Below are 12,744 nucleotides of genomic sequence, written 5' to 3' on the forward strand. Positions count from 1 at the left end.
TGTCCCCAAGGAAAAAGCTGTGGAGGCAGGCATGTTGTGGTACTTTTGCGCTCTTCTTGGCTAGTCCTTCGCAGCTGCTGTGTTCTTGGAACTCAGGGCTTTCTGGTTAATAGAACCCTTACCCTAGGCGTAACTCAAACCTTAACCCTAGGAAGGAAATCAGACTATGGTTCAGGATGCTCTCATGGAATCATCAGTGGTGGCAGCCAAGTTGCGTCCCTTTTGCGCTCCCCTTGGGATGCCTTTCGCAGCTGCAGTGTGCCTGGAGCCCAGGGCTTCCTGGTTTTAAAAGTCCTAGGCCTAAGCCTAACAGTAACCCTAGGAAGGTAAATCAGCCGGGTATTAGGGTTCTTCCAAAGGGAAAAGCCGTGAAAGCAGCCATGTTGTGGCACTTCTGCACTCCCTTTGGGATGCCTTTGGCAGATGAAGTAAGCCTGGAACGCAGGGCTTCCTGGTTAAAAAAATCCAAGCCCTAGGCTGAACCCTAACCCTAACCCTAGGCAGATAAATCAGCCTAGGTATAGGGATGGTGCCAAGGAAAAAGCTGTGAAAGCTGCCATGTTGTTGCACTTTTGTACTCCCCTTGGGATGCCTTGAACAGCTGCAGTGTGCCTGGAGCTAAGGGCTTCCCAGTTTTAAAAATCCTAGCCCTAGGCCTAAGCCTAACAGTAACCCTGGGAAGGGAAATCAGCCTGGTGTTAGGCTTCTTGCCAAGGAAAAAGCCGTGAAAGCAGCCATGTTGTGGCACTTTTGCACTCCCTTTTGGATGCCTTTCACAGCTCCAGTGTGCCTGGAACTCAGGGCTTCCTGATTTTATAAATCCTAGCCCTAGGCCGAACCCCAGCCCTAAGACGAGAAAGGCAAATCAGCCAGGAATTAGGCATGTCCCCAAGGAAAAAGCTGTGGAGGCAGGCATGTTGTGGTACTTTTGCGCTCTTCTTGGCTAGTCCTTCGCAGCTGCTGTGTTCTTGGAACTCAGGGCTTTCTGGTTAATAGAACCCTTACCCTAGGCGTAACTCAAACCTTAAGCCTAGGAAGGAAAATCAGCCTATGGTTCGGGATGGTCTCATGGAAATATCAGTGGTGGCAGCCAAGTTGCGTCACTTTTGCGCTCCCCTTGGGATGCCTTTCGCAGCTGCAGTGTGCCTGGAGCCCAGGGCTTCCTGGTTTTAAAAGTCCTAGGCCTAAGCCTAACAGTAACCCTAGGAAGGTAAATCAGCCGGGTATTAGGGTTCTTCCTAAGGGAAAAGCCGTGAAAGCAGCCATGTTGTGGCACTTCTGCACTCCCTTTGGGATGCCTTTGGCAGATGAAGTAAGCCTGGAACTCAGGGCTTCCTGGTTAAAAAAATCCAAGCCCTAGGCTGAACCCCAACCCTAACCCTAGGCAGATAAATCAGCCTAGGTATAGGGATGGTGCCAAGGAAAAAGCTGTGAAAGCTGCCATGTTGTTGCACTTTTGTACTCCCCTTGGGATGCCTTGAACAGCTGCAGTGTGCCTGGAGCTAAGGGCTTCCTAGTTTTAAAAATCCTAGCCCTAGGCCTAAGCCTTACAGTAACCCTGGGAAGGTAAATCAGCCTGGTGTAAGGCTTCTCGCCAAGGAAAAGGCCGTGAAAGCAGCCATGTTGTGGCACTTTTGCACTCCCTTTTGGATGCCTTTCACAGCTCCAGTGTGCCTGGAACTCAGGGCTTCCTAGTTAAAAAAATCCTAGCCCTAGGCCGAACCCCAACCCTAAGACGAGAAAGGCAAATCAGCCAGGAATTAGGCATGTCCCCAAGGAAAAAGCTGTGGAGGCAGGCATGTTGTGGTACTTTTGCGCTCTTCTTGGCTAGTCCTTCGCAGCTGCTGTGTTCTTGGAACTCAGGGCTTTCTGGTTAATAGAACCCTTACCCTAGGCGTAACTCAAACCTTAAGCCTAGCAAGGAAAATCAGCCTATGGTTCGGGATGGTCTCATGGAAATATCAGTGGTGGCAGCCAAGTTGCGTCACTTTTGCGCTCCCCTTGGGATGCCTTTCGCAGCTGCAGTGTGCCTGGAGCCCAGGGCTTCCTGGTTTTAAAAGTCCTAGGCCTAAGCCTAACAGTAACCCTAGGAAGGTAAATCAGCCGGGTATTAGGGTTCTTCCTAAGGGAAAAGCCGTGAAAGCAGCCATGTTGTGGCACTTCTGCACTCCCTTTGGGATGCCTTTGGCAGATGAAGTAAGCCTGGAACTCAGGGCTTCCTGGTTAAAGAAATCCAAGCCCTAGGCTGAACCCTAACCCTAACCCTAGGCAGATAAATCAGCCTAGGTATAGGGATGGTGCCAAGGAAAAAGCTGTGAAAGCTGCCATGTTGTTGCACTTTTGTACTCCCCTTGGTATGCCTTGAACAGCTGCAGTGTGCCTGGAGCTAAGGGCTTCCTAGTTTTAAAAATCCTAGCCCTAGGCCTAAGCCTTACAGTAACCCTGGGAAGGTAAATCAGCCTGGTGTAAGGCTTCTTGCCAAGGAAAAAGCCGTGAAAGCAGCCATGTTGTGGCACTTTTGCACTCCCTTTTGGATGCCTTTCACAGCTCCAGTGTGCCTGGAACTCAGGGCTTCCTGATTTTAAAAATCCTAGCCCTAGGCCGAACCCCAACCCTAAGACGAGAAAGGCAAATCAGCCAGGAATTAGGCATGTCCCCAAGGAAAAAGCTGTGGAGGCAGGCATGTTGTGGTACTTTTGCGCTCTTCTTGGCTAGTCCTTCGCAGCTGCTGTGTTCTTGGAACTCAGGGCTTTCTGGTTAATAGAGCCCTTACCCTAGGCGTAACTCAAACCTTAAGCCTAGGAAGGAAAATCAGCCTATGGTTCGGGATGCTCTCATGGAAATATCAGTGGTGGCAGCCAAGTTGCGTCACTTTTGCGCTCCCCTTGGGATGCCTTTCGCAGCTGCAGTGTGCCTGGAGCCCAGGGCTTCCTGGTTTTAAAAGTCCTAGGCCTAAGCCTAACAGTAACCCTAGGAAGGTAAATCAGCCGGGTATTAGGGTTCTTCCTAAGGGAAAAGCCGTGAAAGCAGCCATGTTGTGGCACTTCTGCACTCCCTTTGGGATGCCTTTGGCAGATGAAGTAAGCCTGGAACTCAGGGCTTCCTGGTTAAAGAAATCCAAGCCCTAGGCTGAACCCTAACCCTAACCCTAGGCAGATAAATCAGCCTAGGTATAGGGATGGTGCCAAGGAAAAAGCTGTGAAAGCTGCCATGTTGTTGCACTTTTGTACTCCCCTTGGGATGCCTTGAACAGCTGCAGTGTGCCTGGAGCTGAGGGCTTCCTAGTTTTAAAAATCCTAGCCCTAGGCCGAAGCCTAACAGTAACCCTGGGAAGGTAAATCAGCCTGGTGTTAGGCTTCTTGCCAAGGAAAAAGCTGTGAAAGCAGCCATGTTGTGGCACTTTTGCACTCCCTTTTGGATGCCTTTCACAGCTCCACTGTGCCTGGAACTCAGGGCTTCCTGATTTTAAAAATCCTAGCCCTAGGCCGAACCCCAACCCTAAGACGAGAAAGGCAAATCAGCCGGGAATTAGGCATGTCCCCAGGAAAAAGCTGTGGAGGCAGGCATGTTGTGGTACTTTTGCGCTCTTCTTGGGTAGTCCTTCGCAGCTGCTGTGTTCTTGGAACTCAGGGCTTTCTGGTTAATAGAACCCTTACCCTAGGCGTAACTCAAACCTTAACCCTAGGAAGGAAAATCAGCCTATGGTTCGGGATGGTCTCATGGAAATATCAGTGGTGGCAGCCAGGTTGTGTCACTTTTGCGTTCCCTTTGGCATGCCTTGAACAGCTGCAGTGTGCCTGGAGCCCAGGGCTTCCTGGTTTTAAAAGTCCTAGGCCTAAGCCTAACAGTAACCCTAGGAAGGTAAATCAGCCGGGTATTAGGGTTCTTCCTAAGGGAAAAGCCGTGAAAGCAGCCATGTTGTGGCATTTATGCACTACCTCTGGGATGCCTTTGGCAGATGAAGTAAGCCTGGAACTCAGGGCTTCCTGGTTAAAAAACTCCAAGCCCTAGGCTGAACCCTAACCCTAACCCTAGGCAGATAAATCAGCCTAGGTATAGGGATGGTGCCAAGGAAAAAGCTGTGAAAGCTGCCATGTTGTTGCACTTTTGTACTCCCCTTGGGATGCCTTGAACAGCTGCAGTGTGCCTGGAGCTAAGGGCTTCCTAGTTTTAAAAATCCTAGCCCTAGGCCTAAGCCTAACAGTAACCCTGGGAAGGTAAATCAGCCTGGTGTTAGGCTTCTTGCCAAGGAAAAAGCCGTGAAAGCAGCCATGTTGTGGCACTTTTGCACTCCCTTTTGGATGCCTTTCACAGCTCCAGTGTGCCTGGAACTCAGGGCTTCCTGATTTTAAAAATCCTAGCCCTAGGCCGAACCCCAGCCCTAAGACGAGAAAGGCAAATCAGCCAGGAATTAGGCATGTCCCCAAGGAAAAAGCTGTGGAGGCAGGCATGTTGTGGTACTTTTGCGCTCTTCTTGGGTAGTCCTTCGCAGCTGCTGTGTTCTTGGAACTCAGGGCTTTCTGGTTAATAGAACCCTTACCCTAGGCGTAACTCAAACCTTAAGCCTAGGAAGGAAAATCAGCCTATGGTTCGGGATGGTCTCATGGAAATATCAGTGGTGGCAGCCAAGTTGCGTCACTTTTGCGCTCCCCTTGAGATGCCTTTCGCAGCTGCAGTGTGCCTGGAGCCCAGGGCTTCCTGGTTTTAAAAGTCCTAGGCCTAAGCCTAACAGTAACCCTAGGAAGGTAAATCAGCCGGGTATTAGGGTTCTTCCTAAGGGAAAAGCCGTGAAAGCAGCCATGTTGTGGCACTTCTGCACTCCCTTTGGGATGCCTTTGGCAGATGAAGTAAGCATGGAACTCAGCGCTTCCTGGTTAAAAAAATCCAAGCCCTAGGCTGAACCCTAACCCTAACCCTAGGCAGATAAATCAGCCTAGGTATAGGGATGGTGCCAAGGAAAAAGCTGTGAAAGCTGCCATGTTGTTGCACTTTTGTACTCCCCTTGGTATGCCTTGAACAGCTGCAGTGTGCCTGGAGCTAAGGGCTTCCTAGTTTTAAAAATCCTAGCCCTAGGCCTAAGCCTTACAGTAACCCTGGGAAGGTAAATCAGCCTGGTGTAAGGCTTCTTGCCAAGGAAAAAGCCGTGAAAGCAGCCATGTTGTGGCACTTTTGCACTCCCTTTTGGATGCCTTTCACAGCTCCAGTGTGCCTGGAACTCAGGGCTTCCTGATTTTAAAAATCCTAGCCCTAGGCCGAACCCCAACCCTAAGACGAGAAAGGCAAATCAGCCAGGAATTAGGCATGTCCCCAAGGAAAAAGCTGTGGAGGCAGGCATGTTGTGGTACTTTTGCGCTCTTCTTGGCTAGTCCTTCGCAGCTGCTGTGTTCTTGGAACTCAGGGCTTTCTGGTTAATAGAGCCCTTACCCTAGGCGTAACTCAAACCTTAACCCTAGGAAGGAAAATCAGCCTATGGTTCGGGATGCTCTCATGGAAATATCAGTGGTGGCAGCCAACTTACGTCACTTTTGCGCTCCCCTTGGGATGCTTTTCGCAGCTGCAGTGTGCCTGGAGCCCAGGGCTTCCTGGTTTTAAAAGTCCTAGGCCTAAGCCTAACAGTAACCCTAGGAAGGTAAATCAGCCGGGTATTAGGGTTCTTCCTAAGGGAAAAGCCGTGAAAGCAGCCATGTTGTGGCATTTATGCACTCCCTCTGGGATGCCTTTGGCAGATGAAGTAAGCCTGGAACTCAGGGCTTCCTGGTTAAAAAACTCCAAGCCCTAGGCTGAACCCTAACCCTAACCCTAGGCAGATAAATCAGCCTAGGTATAGGGATGGTGCCAAGGAAAAAGCTGTGAAAGCTGCCATGTTGTTGCACTTTAGTACTCCCCTTGGGATGCCTTGAACAGCTGCAGTGTGCCTGGAGCTAAGGGCTTCCTAGTTTTAAAAATCCTAGCCCTAGGCCTAAGCCTAACAGTAACCCTGGGAAGGTAAATCAGCCTGGTGTTAGGCTTCTTGCCAAGGAAAAAGCCGTGAAAGCAGCCATGTTGTGGCACTTTTGCACTCCCTTTTGGATGCCTTTCACAGCTCCAGTGTGCCTGGAACTCAGGGCTTCCTGCTTTTAAAAATCCTAGCCCTAGGCCGAACCCCAACCCTAAGACGAGAAAGGCAAATCAGCCAGGAATTAGGCATGTCCCCAAGGAAAAAGCTGTGGAGGCAGGCATGTTGTGCTACTTTTGCGCTCTTCTTGGCTAGTCCTTCGCAGCTGCTGTGTTCTTGGAACTCAGGGCTTTCTGGTTAATAGAACCCTTACCCTAGGCGTAACTCAAACCTTAACCCTAGGAAGGAAATCAGACTATGGTTCAGGATGCTCTCATGGAATCATCAGTGGTGGCAGCCAAGTTGCGTCCCTTTTGCGCTCCCCTTGGGATGCCTTTCGCAGCTGCAGTGTGCCTGGAGCCCAGGGCTTCCTGGTTTTAAAAGTCCTAGGCCTAAGCCTAACAGTAACCCTAGGAAGGTAAATCAGCCGGGTATTAGGGTTCTTCCTAAGGGAAAAGCCGTGAAAGCAGCCATGTTGTGGCACTTCTGCACTCCCTTTGGGATGCCTTTGGCAGATGAAGTAAGCCTGGAACTCAGGGCTTCCTGGTTAAAAAAATCCAAGCCGTAGGCTGAACCCTAACCCTAACCCTAGGCAGATAAATCAGCCTAGGTATAGGGATGGTGCCAAGGAAAAAGCTGTGAAAGCTGCCATGTTGTTGCACTTTTGTACTCCCCTTGGGATGCCTTTTGTAGCTGCAGTGTGCCTGGAGCTAAGGGCTTCCTAGTTTTAAAAATCCTAGCCCTAGGCCTAAGCTTTACAGTAACCCTGGGAAGGGAAATCAGGCTGGTGTAAGGCTTCTTGCCAAGGAAAAAGCCGTGAAAGCAGCCATGTTGTGGCACTTTTGCACTCCCTTTTGGATGCCTTTCACAGCTCCAGTGTGCCTGGAACTCAGGGCTTCCTGATTTTAAAAATCCTAGCCCTAGGCCGAACCCCAGCCCTAAGAAGAGAAAGGCAAATCAGCCAGGAATTAGGCATGTCCCCAGGAAAACGCTGTGGAGGCAGGCATGTTGTGGTACTTTTGCGCTCTTCTTGGCTAGTCCTTCGCAGCTGCTGTGTTCTTGGAACTCAGGGCTTTCTGGTTAATAGAACCCTTACCCTAGGCGTAACTCAAACCTTAACCCTAGGAAGGAAAATCAGCCTATGGTTCGGGATGGTCTCATGGAAATATCAGTGGTGGCAGCCAAGTTGCGTCACTTTTGCGCTCCCCTTGAGATGCCTTTAACAGCTGCAGTGTGCCTGGGGCCCAGGGCTTCCTGGTTTTAAAAGTCCTAGGCCTAAGCCTAACAGTAACCCTAGGAAGGTAAATCAGCCGGGTATTAGGGTTCTTCCTAAGGGAAAAGCCGTGAAAGCAGCCATGTTGTGGCACTTCTGCACTCCCTTTGGGATGCCTTTGGCAGATGAAGTAAGCCTGGAACTCAGGGCTTCCTGGTTAAAAAACTCCAAGCCCTAGGCTGAACCCTAACCCTAACCCTAGGCAGATAAATCAGCCTAGGTATAGGGATGGTGCCAAGGAAAAAGCTGTGAAAGCTGCCATGTTGTTGCACTTTTGTACTCCCCTTGGGATGCCTTGAACAGCTGCAGTGTGCCTGGAGCTAAGGGCTTCCTAGTTTTAAAAATCCTAGCCCTAGGCCTAAGCCTTACAGTAACCCTGGGAAGGTAAATCAGCCTGGTGTAAGGCTTCTTGCCAAGGAAAAAGCCGTGAAAGCAGCCATGTTGTGGCACTTTTGCACTCCCTTTTGGATGCCTTTCACAGCTCCAGTGTGCCTGGAACTCAGGGCTTCCTAGTTAAAAAAATCCTAGCCCTAGGCCGAACCCCAACACTAAGACGAGAAAGGCAAATCAGCCAGGAATTAGGCATGTCCCCAAGGAAAAAGCTGTGGAGGCAGGCATGTTGTGGTACTTTTGCGCTCTTCTTGGCTAGTCCTTCGCAGCTGCTGTGTTCTTGGAACTCAGGGCTTTCTGGTTAATAGAACCCTTACCCTAGGCGTAACTCAAACCTTAACCCTAGGAAGGAAAATCAGCCTATGGTTCGGGATGCTCTCATGGAAATATCAGTGGTGGCAGCCAAGTTGTGTCACTTTTGCGCTCCCCTTGGCATGCCTTGAACAGCTGCAGTGTGCCTGTAGCCCAGGGCTTCCTGGTTTTAAAAGTCCTAGGCCTAAGCCTAACAGTAACCCTAGGAAGGTAAATCAGCCGGGTATTAGGGTTCTTCCAAAGGGAAAAGCCGTGAAAGCAGCCATGTTGTGGCATTTATGCACTCCCTCTGGGATGCCTTTGGCAGATGAAGTAAGCCTGGAACTCAGGGCTTCCTGGTTAAAGAAATCCAAGCCCTAGGCTGAACCCTAACCCTAACCCTAGGCAGATAAATCAGCCTAGGTATAGGGATGGTGCCAAGGAAAAAGCTGTGAAAGCTGCCATGTTGTTGCACTTTAGTACTCCCCTTGGGATGCCTTGAACAGCTGCAGTGTGCCTGGAGCTGAGGGCTTCCTAGTTTTAAAAATCCTAGCCCTAGGCCTAAGCCTAACAGTAACCCTGGGAAGGTAAATCAGCCTGGTGTTAGGCTTCTTGCCAAGGAAAAAGCCGTGAAAGCAGCCATGTTGTGGCACTTTTGCACTCCCTTTTGGATGCCTTTCACAGCTCCAGTGGGCCTGGAACTCAGGGCTTCCTGATTTTAAAAATCCTAGCCCTAGGCCGAACCCCAACCCTAAGACGAGAAAGGCAAATCAGCCAGGAATTAGGCATGTCCCCAAGGAAAAAGCTGTGGAGGCAGGCATGTTGTGGTACTTTTGCGCTCTTCTTGGCTAGTCCTTCGCAGCTGCTGTGTTCTTGGAACTCAGGGCTTTCTGGTTAATAGAACCCTTACCCTAGGCGTAACTCAAACCTTAACCCTAGGAAGGAAAATCAGCCTATGGTTTGGGATGGTCTCATGGAAATATCAGTGGTGGCAGCCAACTTACGTCACTTTTGCGCTCCCCTTGAGATGCCTTTAACAGCTGCAGTGTGCCTGGGGCCCAGGGCTTCCTGGTTTTAAAAGTCCTAGGCCTAAGCCTAACAGTAACCCTAGGAAGGTAAATCAGCCGGGTATTAGGGTTCTTCCTAAGGGAAAAGCCGTGAAAGCAGCCATGTTGTGGCACTTCTGCACTCCCTTTGGGATGCCTTTGGCAGATGAAGTAAGCCTGGAACTCAGGGCTTTCTGGTTAAAATATCCAAGACCTAGGCTGAACCCTAACCCTAGGCAGATAAATCAGCCTAGGTATAGGGATGGTGCCAAGGAAAAAGCTGTGAAAGCTGCCATGTTGTTGCACTTTTGTACTCCCCTTGGGATGCCTTGAACAGCTGCAGTGTGCCTGGAGCTAAGGGCTTCCTAGTTTTAAAAACCCTAGCCCTAGGCCTAAGCCTAACAGTAACCCTGGGAAGGTAAATCAGCCTGGTGTTAGGCTTCTTGCCAAGGAAAAAGCCGTGAAAGCAGCCATGTTGTGGCACTTTTGCACTCCCTTTTGGATGCCTTTCACAGCTCCAGTGTGCCTGGAACTCAGGGCTTCCTGATTTTAAAAATCCTAGCCCTAGGCCGAACCCCAACCCTAAGACGAGAAAGGCAAATCAGCCAGGAATTAGGCATGTCCCCAGGAAAACGCTGTGGAGGCAGGCATGTTGTGGTACTTTTGCGCTCTTCTTGGCTAGTCCTTCGCAGCTGCTGTGTTCTTGGAACTTAGGGCTTTCTGGTTAATAGAACCCTTACCCTAGGCGTAACTCAAACCTTAACCCTAGGAAGGAAAATCAGCCTATGGTTCGGGATGCTCTCATGGAAATATCAGTGGTGGCAGCCAAGTTGTGTCACTTTTGCGCTCCCCTTGGCATGCCTTTCGCAGCTGCAGTGTGCCTGGAGCCCAGGGCTTCCTGGTTTTAAAAGTCCTAGGCCTAAGCCTAACAGTAACCCTAGGAAGGTAAATCAGCCGGGCATTAGGGTTCTTCCAAAGGGAAAAGCCGTGAAAGCAGCCATGTTGTGGCATTTATGCACTCCCTCTGGGATGCCTTTGGCAGATGAAGTAAGCCTGGAACTCAGGGCTTCCTGGTTAAAAAACTCCAAGCCCTAGGCTGAACCCTAACCCTAACCCTAGGCAGATAAATCAGCCTAGGTATAGGGATGGTGCCAAGGAAAAAGCTGTGAAAGCTGCCATGTTGTTGCACTTTTGTACTCCCCTTGGGATGCCTTGAACAGCTGCAGTGTGCCTGGAGCTAAGGGCTTCCTAGTTTTAAAAATCCTAGCCCTAGGCCTAAGCCTTACAGTAACCCTGGGAAGGTAAATCAGCCTGGTGTTAGGCTTCTCGCCAAGGAAAAAGCCGTGAAAGCAGCCATGTTGTGGCACTTTTGCACTCCCTTTTGGATGCCTTTCACAGCTCCAGTGTGCCTGGAACTCAGGGCTTCCTGATTTTAAAAATCCTAGCCCTAGGCCGAACCCCAACCCTAAGACGAGAAAGGCAAATCAGCCAGGAATTAGGCATGTCCCCAAGGAAAAAGCTGTGGAGGCAGGCATGTTGTGGTACTTTTGCGCTCTTCTTGGCTAGTCCTTCGCAGCTGCTGTGTTCTTGGAACTCAGGGCTTTCTGGTTAATAGAACCCTTACCCTAGGCGTAACTCAAACCTTAAGCCTAGGAAGGAAAATCAGCCTACGGTTCGGGATGGTCTCATGGAAATATCAGTGGTGGCAGCCAAGTTGTGTCACTTTTGCGCTCCCCTTGGGATGACTTTCGCAGCTGCAGTGTGCCTGGAGCCCAGGGCTTCCTGGTTTTAAAAGTCCTAGGCCTAAGCCTAACAGTAACCCTACGAAGGTAAATCAGCCGGGTAATAGGGTTCTTCCTCTGGGAAAAGCAGTGAAAGCAGCCATGTTGTGGCACTTTTGCACTCCCTTTTGGATGCCTTTCACAGCTCCAGTGTGCCTGGAACTCAGGGCTTCCTGATTTTAAAAATCCTAGCCCTAGGCCAAACCCCAACCCTAAGACGAGAAAGGCAAATCAGCCAGGAATTAGGCATGTCCCCAAGGAAAAAGCTGTGGAGGCAGGCATGTTGTGGTACTTTTGCGCTCTTCTTGGCTAGTCCTTCGCAGCTGCTGTGTTCTTGGAACTCAGGGCTTTCTGGTTAATAGAACCCTTACCCTAGGCGTAACTCAAACCTTAACCCTAGGAAGGAAAATCAGCCTATGGTTTGGGATGGTCTCATGGAAATATCAGTGGTGGCAGCCAAGTTGTGTCACTTTTGCGCTCCCCTTGAGATGCCTTTAACAGCTGCAGTGTGCCTGGGGCCCAGGGCTTCCTGGTTTTAAAAGTCCTAGGCCTAAGCCTAACAGTAACCCTAGGAAGGTAAATCAGCCGGGTATTAGGGTTCTTCCTAAGGGAAAAGCCGTGAAAGCAGCCATGTTGTGGCACTTCTGCACTCCCTTTGGGATGCCTTTGGCAGATGAAGTAAGCCTGGAACTCAGGGCTTTCTGGTTAAAATATCCAAGACCTAGGCTGAACCCTAACCCTAGGCAGATAAATCAGCCTAGGTATAGGGATGGTGCCAAGGAAAAAGCTGTGAAAGCTGCCATGTTGTTGCACTTTTGTACTCCCCTTGGGATGCCTTGAACAGCTGCAGTGTGCCTGGAGCTAAGGGCTTCCTAGTTTTAAAAACCCTAGCCCTAGGCCTAAGCCTAACAGTAACCCTGGGAAGGTAAATCAGCCTGGTGTTAGGCTTCTTGCCAAGGAAAAAGCCGTGAAAGCAGCCATGTTGTGGCACTTTTGCACTCCCTTTTGGATGCCTTTCACAGCTCCAGTGTGCCTGGAACTCAGGGCTTCCTGATTTTAAAAATCCTAGCCCTAGGCCGAACCCCAACCCTAAGACGAGAAAGGCAAATCAGCCAGGAATTAGGCATGTCCCCAGGAAAACGCTGTGGAGGCAGGCATGTTGTGGTACTTTTGCGCTCTTCTTGGCTAGTCCTTCGCAGCTGCTGTGTTCTTGGAACTTAGGGCTTTCTGGTTAATAGAACCCTTACCCTAGGCGTAACTCAAACCTTAACCCTAGGAAGGAAAATCAGCCTATGGTTCGGGATGCTCTCATGGAAATATCAGTGGTGGCAGCCAAGTTGTGTCACTTTTGCGCTCCCCTTGGCATGCCTTTCGCAGCTGCAGTGTGCCTGGAGCCCAGGGCTTCCTGGTTTTAAAAGTCCTAGGCCTAAGCCTAACAGTAACCCTAGGAAGGTAAATCAGCCGGGCATTAGGGTTCTTCCAAAGGGAAAAGCCGTGAAAGCAGCCATGTTGTGGCATTTATGCACTCCCTCTGGGATGCCTTTGGCAGATGAAGTAAGCCTGGAACTCAGGGCTTCCTGGTTAAAAAACTCCAAGCCCTAGGCTGAACCCTAACCCTAACCCTAGGCAGATAAATCAGCCTAGGTATAGGGATGGTGCCAAGGAAAAAGCTGTGAAAGCTGCCATGTTGTTGCACTTTTGTACTCCCCTTGGGATGCCTTGAACAGCTGCAGTGTGCCTGGAGCTAAGGGCTTCCTAGTTTTAAAAATCCTAGCCCTAGGCCTAAGCCTTACAGTAACCCTGGGAAGGTAAATCAGCCTGGTGTTAGGCTTCTCGCCAAGGAAAAAGCCGTGAAAGCAGCCATGTTGT

This window comes from Ammospiza caudacuta, chromosome 30 (genome assembly GCF_027887145.1).
Source record: "Ammospiza caudacuta isolate bAmmCau1 chromosome 30, bAmmCau1.pri, whole genome shotgun sequence".
Taxonomy (NCBI): domain Eukaryota; kingdom Metazoa; phylum Chordata; class Aves; order Passeriformes; family Passerellidae; genus Ammospiza; species Ammospiza caudacuta.